Consider the following 9395-nt stretch of genomic DNA (forward strand, 5'->3'; position numbering starts at 1 on the left):
ATGATCAAGGTGCTGACAGGTGCTGATCAACTGGCTGACAGGTGCTAAACAAGCAGCTGACAGGTGCTGATTGCGCAGCTGAGAATGCAATGATCAAGCAGCTGACAGGCACTGATCAATCGGTAGGCAGGTGCTGATCAACTGGCTGACAAGTGCTAATCAAGTAGCTGATAGGCGATGGTCAAGCTGCTGACAGGTTCTGATCAAGAGGCTGACAGGTGCTGATCAACTGGCTGACAGGTGCTAATCACACGGCTGATAGGCGATGATCAAGGGGCTGACAGGTGCTGTTCAACTGGCTGACAGGGGCTAATGAAGCGGCTGACAGGTGCTGATCAATTGGCTGACAGGTGCTGATCAAGAGGCTGACAGGTGCTAATCAAGTGGCTAATAGGCCCTGATCAAGCTGCTGACAGGTGATTTTCAGGCGGCTGACTGGTGCTTATCGCACGGCTGCATTGGCGCTTTTCAATCGGCTGAGTGGGCAGTGGTCAAGCAGCTGACAGGCACTAATCAAGCGGCTGACAGGTGCTGATAAAGTCGTTGACAGGTGCTGATCAAGCGACTGATAGTCGCTGATAAAGTGGCTGACAGTACTTCTCAAGTGTCTGTCAGGCGCACCTCGCACGGCTGAGTAGGCGCTGATCGCGGGGCTGAGTAGACACAGATCAAGCGGCTGAGGCGATGATCGTGCGGCTGAGTAAATGATGATCGCGTGGCTGATTAGGTGCTGGTCCAGTGGCTGCCAGGTACTTCTCAGGCTGCTGACAGGCACTGATCAAGTGGATGACCAGGAGCTGAATGACCAGCAAAGCAGGAAATGATCAAGCGGCTGACTGGTGCTGATCAACTGCCTGACAGGTTCTGAGCAAGCGGCTGAGTAGGTGCTGATCGTGAAGCTGATAAGGCGATGATCAAGCGGCTGATAGTCGTTGATCAAGTGGCTTTCAGGAAGAGATCGCATGGCTTAGTAGGCGTTGGTCATGGGGCTGAGTAGGCACAGATCAAGAGGCTGAGGCGATGATCGCGCGGCTGAGTAAATGATCATCGTGTGGCTGATTAGGTGCTGATCAATAGGCTGACAGGTACTTGTCAAGCGGCTGACAAGCACTGATCAGGCGGCTGTGTAGGCACTGACTGCGGGGCTCAGTAGGCACAGATCAACTGGCTGAAAGATGCTATTCACGCGGCTGAGTCAGTGGTTTTCAATCGGCTGAGTGGAAAGTGGTCAAGCGCTGATCAAGCTGCTGACAGGTGCTTAACAAGCGGCTGACAATTGCTGATCAACTGGCTGACAGGGGCTAATGAAGCCATGGTAGGCGCTGACCAAGCGGCTGACAGGTGCTGGTCAACTGGCTGACAGGTGCTAATCAAGCGGCTGATAGGCGATGATCAAGGTGCTGACAGGTGCTGATCAACTGGCTGACAGGTGCTAAACAAGCAGCTGATAGGTGCTGATTGCGCAGCTGAGAATGCAATGATCAAGCAGCTGACAGGCACTGATCAATCGGTAGGCAGGTGCTGATCAACTAGCGGACAAGTGCTAATCAAGGAGCTGATAGGCGATGATCAAGCTGCTGACAGGTTCTGATCAAGAGGCTGACAGGTGCTGATCAACTGGCTGACAGGTGCTAATCACACGGCTGATAGGCGATGATCAAGGGGCTGACAGGTGCTGTTCAACTGGCTGACAGGTGCTAATGAAGCGGCTGACAGGTGCTGATCAATTGGCTGACAGGTGCTGATCAACTAGCTGACAGGTGCTAATCAAGTGGCTAATAGGCCCTGATCAAGCTGCTGACAGGTGATTTTCAGGCGGCTGACTGGTGCTTATCGCGCGGCTGCATTGGTGCTTTTCAATCGGCTGAGTGGGCAGTGGTCAAGCAGCTGACAGGCACTAATCAAGCGGCTGACAGGTGCTGATAAAGTCGTTGACAGGTGCTGATCAAGCGACTGATAGTCGCTGATAAAGTGGCTGACAGTACTTCTCAAGTGTCTGTCAGGCGCACCTCGCACGGCTGAGTAGGCGCTGATCGCGGGGCTGAGTAGACACAGATCAAGCGGCTGAGGCGATGATCGTGCGGCTGAGTAAATGATGATCGCGTGGCTGATTAGGTGCTGATCAAGAGGCTGACAGGTACTTGTCAAGCGGCTGACAAGCACTGATCAGGCGGCTGTGTAGGCACTGACTGCGGGGCTCAGTAGGCACAGATCAACTGGCTGAAAGATGCTATTCACGCGGCTGAGTCAGTGGTTTTCAATCGGCTGAGTGGAAAGTGGTCAAGCGCTGATCAAGCTGCTGACAGGTGCTTAACAAGCGGCTGACAATTGCTGATCAACTGGCTGACAGGGGCTAATGAAGACACTGATAGGCGCTGACCAAGCGGCTGACAGGTGCTGGTCAACTGGCTGACAGGTGCTAATCAAGTGGCTGATAGGTGCACATCAAGCTGCTGACAGGTGCTGATCAAGTGGCTGGCAGGTCCTTGTCAGGCGGCTGACAAGCACTGTTCGGGCAGCTGTGTAGGCACTGACAGCAGGGCTCAGTAGGCACAGATCAACTGGCTGAAAGATGCTATTAGCGCGGCTGAGTCAGTGCTTTTCAATCGGCTGAGTGGAAAGTGGTCAAGCGCTGATCAAGCTGCTGACAGGTGCTTAACAAGCGGCCGACAATTGCTGATCAACTGGCTGACAGGGGCTAATCAAGCCACTGATAGGCGCTGACCAAGCGGCTGACAGGTGCTAATCAAGCGGCTGATAGGCGATGATCAAGGTGCTGACAGGTGCTGATCAACTGGCTGACAGGTGCTAAACAAGCAGCTGATAGGTTCTGATTGCGCAGCTGAGAAAGCAATGATCAAGCAGCTGACAGGCACTGATCAATCGGTATGCAGGTGCTGATCAACTGGCGGACAAGTGCTAATCTAGGAGCTGATATGCCATGATCAAGCTGCTGACAGGTTCTGATCAAGAGGCTGACAGGTGCTGATCAACTGGCTGACAGGTGCTAATCACACGGCTGATAGGCGATGATCAAGGGGCTGACAGGTGCTGTTCAACTGGCTGACAGGTGCTAATGAAGCGGCTGACAGGTGCTGATCAATTGGCTGACAGGTGCTGATCAACTAGCTGACAGGTGCTAATCAAGTGGCTAATAGGCCCTGATCAAGCTGCTGACAGGTGATTTTCAGGCGGCTGACTGGTGCTTATCGCGCGGCTGCATTGGCGCTTTTCAATCGGCTGAGTGGGCAGTGGTCAAGCAGCTGACAGGCACTAATCAAGCGGCTGACAGGGGCTGATAAAGTCGTTGACAGGTGCTGATCAAGCGACTGATAGTCGCTGATCAAGTGGCTGACAGTACTTCTCAAGTGTCTGTCAGGCGCACCTCGCACGGCTGAGTAGGCGCTGATCGCGGGGCTGAGTAGACACAGATCAAGCGGCTGAGGCGATGATCGTGCAGCTGAGTAAATGATGATCGCATGGCTGATTAGGTGCTGATCAAGAGGCTGACAGGTACTTGTCAAGCGGCTGACAAGCACTGATCAGGCGGCTGTGTAGGCACTGACTGCGGGGCTCAGTAGGCACAGATCAACTGGCTGAAAGATGCTATTCTCGCGGCTGAGTCAGTGCTTTTCAATCGGCTGAGTGGAAAGTGGTCAAGCGCTGATCAAGCTGCTGACAGGTGCTTAACAAGCGGCTGACAATTGCTGATCAACTGGCTGACAGGGGCTAATCAAGCCACTGATAGGCGCTGACCAAGCGGCTGACAGGTGCTGGTCAACTGGCTGACAGGTGCTAATCAAGCGGCTGATAGGTGCACATCAAGCTGCTGACAGGTGCTGATCAAGTGGCTGACAGGTACTTGTCAAGCGGCTGACAAGCACTGATCGGGCAGCTGTGTAGGCACTGACTGCGGGGCTCAGTAGGCACAGATCAACTGGCTGAAAGATGCTCTTCACGCGGTTGAGTCTTTGCTTTTCAATCGGCTGAGTGGAAAGTGGTCAAGCGCTGATCAAGCTGCTGACAGGTGAATAACAAGCGGCTGACAATTGCTGATCAAGTGGCTGACAGGGGCTAATCAAGCAGCTGATAGGTGCTGATAAAGCTGCTGACAGGTGCTGATCAAGCGGTTGACAGGTTCTGATACAGCGGCTAACACGTGCTGATAATGTGGCTGACAGTTAATGATCAAGCTGCTTATAGGGGCTGCCCTAGCGCCTGACAGTTGCTGATAAAGTGGCTGACAGGGGCTAATCAAGCCACTGATAGGCGCTGATCAAGCGGCTGACAGGTGCTGGTCAACTGGCTGACAGGTGCTAATCAAGCGGCTGATAGGCACTCATCAAGCGGCTGACAGGTGCTGATCAAGTGGCTCAGAAGTGTTAACTAAGCAGCTGATAGGCGCTGATCAAGCTGCTGATAGGTGCTGATCAAGCGGCTGACAGGTGCTAATCAACTGGCTGACAGGTGCTAATCAAGCGGCTGATAGGCGCTGATCAAGCGGCTGACAGGTGCTGATCAACTGGCTCAGAAGTGTAAATTAAGCAGCTGATAGGCGCTGATCAAGCTGCTGATAAGTGCTGATCAAGCGGCTGACAGGTGCTGATCCAGTGGCTTACAGGTGGTGTTCAATTGGCTGAGAGCTGCTAATCAAATGGCAGCCAGGTACTTCTCAAGCGGCTGACAGGCACTGATCGGGCGGCTGAGTAGGCGCTGATTGCGGGGCTCAGTAGGCGCAGATCAACTAGCTGAGAGATGCAATTCGCGCGGCTGAGTAGGCACTCTTCAACCTGCTGACAGGTGCTGTTCAAGCAGATGACTGACTCTGATAAAGAGGCTGACAGCCTATGATCACGCTGCTGTGTAGGGGCTGATTTGCAGCTGAGTAGGGGCTGATCGTGCACCTGAGAAGGCAATGATCAAGCAGCTTACGGGCACTGATGAAGCGGCTGGCAGGCGATGTTTAAGCGGCTTACAGGTGCTGATCAAGCAGCTGACAGGTGCTGATCAACTGGCTGACAGGTGCTTATCCAGCGGCTGACAGTGGCTGATCAACTGGCTGACAGTTGCTAAAAAAGCGGTTGACAGGTGTTGATCAACATGCTGACAGTTGCTAATCAATCACCTGATAGGCGCTGATCAGGCAGCTGACAGGTGCTGATCAACTGGCTGACAGTTGCTAATGAAGCGGCTGACAGGTGTTGATAAACATGCTGACAGGTGCTAATCAAGCAGCTGATAGGTGCTGATTAAGCGGCTGATAGGCGCTGATCAAGCGGCTAACAGGTGCTGATCAACTGGCTGAGAAGTGTTAATTAAGCAGCTGATAGGTGCTGATCAAGCTGCTGAACGGTGCTGATCAAGCGGCTGACAGGTGCTGATCCAGTGGCTTACAGGTGGTGATCAACTGGCTGAGAGGTGCTGATCAACTGGCTGACAGTTACTTCTCAAGCAGCTGACAGGCACTAATCGGGCGGCTGAGTAGGCGGTGATTGCAGGTCTCAGTAGGTGCAGATCAACTGGCTGAGAGATGCTATTCGCACGGCTGAGTAGGCACTCTTCAACCTGCTGACAGGTGCTGATCAAGCAGATGACCGACTCTGATAAAGAGGCTGACAGACTATGATCACACAGCTGTGTAGGGGCTGATTCGCGGCTGAGTAGGCGCTGATCGCGCAGCTGAGAAGGCACTGATCAAGCGGCTGGCAGGCGCTGTTTAAGCGGCTTACAGGTGCTGATCATGCAGCTGACAGGTGCTGATCAACTGGCTGACAGTTGCTAATGAAGCGGCTCACAGGTGTTGATAAACATGCTGACAGGTGCTAATCAAGCAGCTGATAGGTGCTGATCAAGCTGGTGACAGGTGCTGATCTAGCTGCTGACAGGTGCTGATTAAGCGGCTGACAGGTGCTGATGAACTGGCGGAGAAGTGATAATTAAGCATCTTATAGGTGCTGATCAAGCTGCTGAATGGTGCTGATCAAGCGGTTGACAGGTGCTGATCCAGTGGCTTACAGGTGGTGATCAACTGGCTGAGAGGTGCTGATCAACTGGCTAACAGGTATTTCTCAAGTGGCTGACAGGCACTGATCGGGCGGCTGAGTAGGTGCTGATTGCGGGGCTCAGTAGGCGCAGATCAACTGGCTGAGAGATGCAATTCGCGCGGCTGAGTAGGCAGTCTTCAACCTGCTGACAGGTGCTGATCAAGCGGTTGACAGGTTCTGATACAGTGGCTAACAGGTGCTGATAATGTGGCTGACAGTTAATGATCAAGCTGCTTATAGGGGCTGCCCTAGCGCCTGACAGTTGCTGATAAAGTGGCTGACAGGAGCAAATGAAGTGGCTGACAGGTGCTGATCAACTGGCTGACAGGTACTGATCAAGTGGCTGATAGGCCCTGATCAAGTTGCTGACAGATGCTTCTCAAGTGGCTGACAGGCGCTTATCGTGTGGATGCGTATGAGTTTATCAGTCAGCTGAGTGGGCACTGGTCAAGGGGCTGACAGGCACTGATCTAGTGGTGGACCAGGCGCTGAATGACCATCAGAGCAGGAAATGATCAAGCCGCTGACAGGCGCTGATCAGCCCGCTGAGGGTCACTGATCCTGTGGCGGAGTAGGCTCTGATTACGCAGCTAAGCGGGCACTGATCAAGCTGTTGAGAGTTGCTGATATATTGGCTGACAGGTGCTGATCAAGTGGCTGACAGGTACTGATCAAGCTGCTGACACGCGTTTATCAAGCGGCTGACAGGTGCTGATCAAGTGGCTGACAGGTACTTCTCAAGAGGCTGACAGTCACTGATCGAGTGGCTGTGTAGGTGCTGATCGTGGGGCTCAGTAGGAGCAGATCAACGGGCTGAGAGATGCTATTTGCGTGGCTGAGTCAGTGCTTTTCAATCCGCTGAGTGGAAAGTGGTCAAGCAGCTGACAGACACTGATCTCGCGGCTGATTAAGCACTGATAGCGCAGCTCAGTAAGTGTTGATCAAGCGGTTTACAGGTGCTTGTAAAGCGGCTGACAGGCGCTTATCGCTCGGCTGCGTAGGCGCTTTTCAATCTGCTGAGTGGGCAGTGGTCAAGCGGCTGACTGACACTGATCAAGTGGTTGACCAGGCGCTGAATGACCAGCATAGCAGGAAATGATCAAGCGCCTGACAGGAGAAGATCAACGGGCTGAGCGTCACTGACCGCGTGGCTGAGTAGGCTCTGTTCATGCAGCAAAGTGGGTGCTGATCTAGCGGTTGGCAGGTGATGATCAATAGACTGACAGGTGTTAATCAAGCAGCTGATACGCACTGATCAACCTGCTGACAGGTGCTGATCAAGTGGATGACAGGTGCTGATGAACTGGCTGACAGGTGCTAATCAAGTGGCTGATAGGCCCTGATCAATCTGCTGACAGGTGCTGATCAACTGGCTGACAGGTGCTAATCAAGTGGCTGATAGGCCCTGATCAATCTGTTGACAGGTGATGATCAAGCAGCTGATACTCGCTGCTCAAGCTGCTGACAGGTGCTGATCATCTGGCTGACATGTGCTAATCAAGCGGCTGATAGGCGATGAACAAGGTGCTGACAGGTGCTGATCAACTGGCTGACAGGTGCTAAACAAGCAGCTGATAGGTGCTGATTGCGCAGCTGAGAATGCAATGATCAAGCAGCTGACAGGCACTGATCAATCGGTAGGCAGGTGCTGATCAACTGGCGGACAAGTGCTAATCAAGGAGCTGATAGGCGATGATCAAGCTGCTGACAGGTTCTGATCAAGAGGCTGACAGGTGCTGATCAACTGGCTGACAGGTGCTAATCACACGGCTGATAGGCGATGATCAAGGGGCTGACAGGTGCTGTTCAACTGGCTGACAGGTGCTAATGAAGCAGCTGACAGGTGCTGATCAACTGGCTGACAGGGGCTAATCAAGCCACTGATAGGCACTTATCAAGCGGCTGACAGGTGCTGGTCAACTGGCTGACAGGTGCTAATCAAGCGGCTGATAGGCACTCATCAAGCGGCTGACAGGTGCTGATCAAATGGCTGACAGGTACTGATCAAGTTGCTGACAGATGCTTCTCAAGTGGCTGACAGGCGCTTATCGCGTGGATGCGTATGCGTTTATCAATCAGCTGAGTGGGCACTGGTCAAGGGGCTGACAGGCACTGATCTAGTGGTGGACCAGGCGCTGAATGACCATCAGAGCAGGAAATGATCAAGCCGCTGACAGGCGCTGATCAGCCCGCTGAGGGTCACTGATCCTGTGGCGGAGTAGGCTCTGATTACGCAGCTAAGCGGGCACTGATCAAGCTGTTGAGAGCTGCTGATATATTGGCTGACAGGTGCTGATCAAGTGGCTGACAGGTACTGATCAAGCTGCTGACACGTGTTTATCAAGCGGCTGACAGGTGCTGATCAAGTGGCTGACAGGTACTTCTCAAGAGGCTGACAGTCACTGATCGAGCGGCTGTGTAGGTGCTGATCGTGGGGCTCAGTAGGAGCAGATCAACGGGCTGAGAGATGCTATTTGCGTGGCTGAGTCAGTGCTTTTCAATCCGCTGAGTGGAAAGTGGTCAAGCGGCTGACTGACACTGATCAAGTGGTTGACCAGGCGCTGAATGACCAGCATAGCAGGAAATGATCAAGCGCCTGACAGGAGAAGATCAACCGGCTGAGCGTCACTGACCGCGTGGCTGAGTAGGCTCTGTTCATGCAGCAAAGTGGGTGCTGATCTAGCGGTTGGCAGGTGATGATCAATAGACTGACAGGTGTTAATCAAGCAGCTGATACGCACTGATCAACCTGCTGACAGGTGCTGATCAAGTGGATGACAGGTGCTGATCAACTGGCTGACAGGTGCTAATGAAGCGACTCTCAGGTGCTGATCAACTGGCTGACAGGTGCTAATCAAGTGGCTGATAGGCCCTGATCAATCTGCTGACAGGTGCTGATCAACTGGCTGACAGGTGCTAATCAAGTGGCTGATAGGCCCTGATCAAGCGGCTGACAGGTGCTGATCCAGTGGCTTAAAGGTGGTGATCAACTGGTGAGAGGTGCTGATCAACTGGCTGACAGGTACTTGTCAAGCGGCTGACATGCCCTGAATGGGCGGTTGAGTAGGCGCTGATTGCGGGGCTCAGTAGGCGCAGATCAACTAGCTGAGAGATGCAATTCGCGCGGCTGAGTAGGCACTCTTCAGCCTGCTGACAGGTGCTGATCAAGCGGATGACCGACTCTGATAAAGAGGCTGACAGCCTATGATCACGCTGCTGTGTAGGGGCTGATTCGCAGCTGAGTAGGGGCTGATCGTGCACCTGAGAAGGCAATGATCAAGCAGCTTACGGGCACTGATGAAGCGGCTGGCAGGCGGTGTTTAAGCGGCTTACAGGTGCTGATCAAGCAGC

Source organism: Bubalus kerabau, chromosome 9 (assembly GCF_029407905.1).
Source record: "Bubalus kerabau isolate K-KA32 ecotype Philippines breed swamp buffalo chromosome 9, PCC_UOA_SB_1v2, whole genome shotgun sequence".
Lineage (NCBI taxonomy): Eukaryota > Metazoa > Chordata > Mammalia > Artiodactyla > Bovidae > Bubalus > Bubalus kerabau.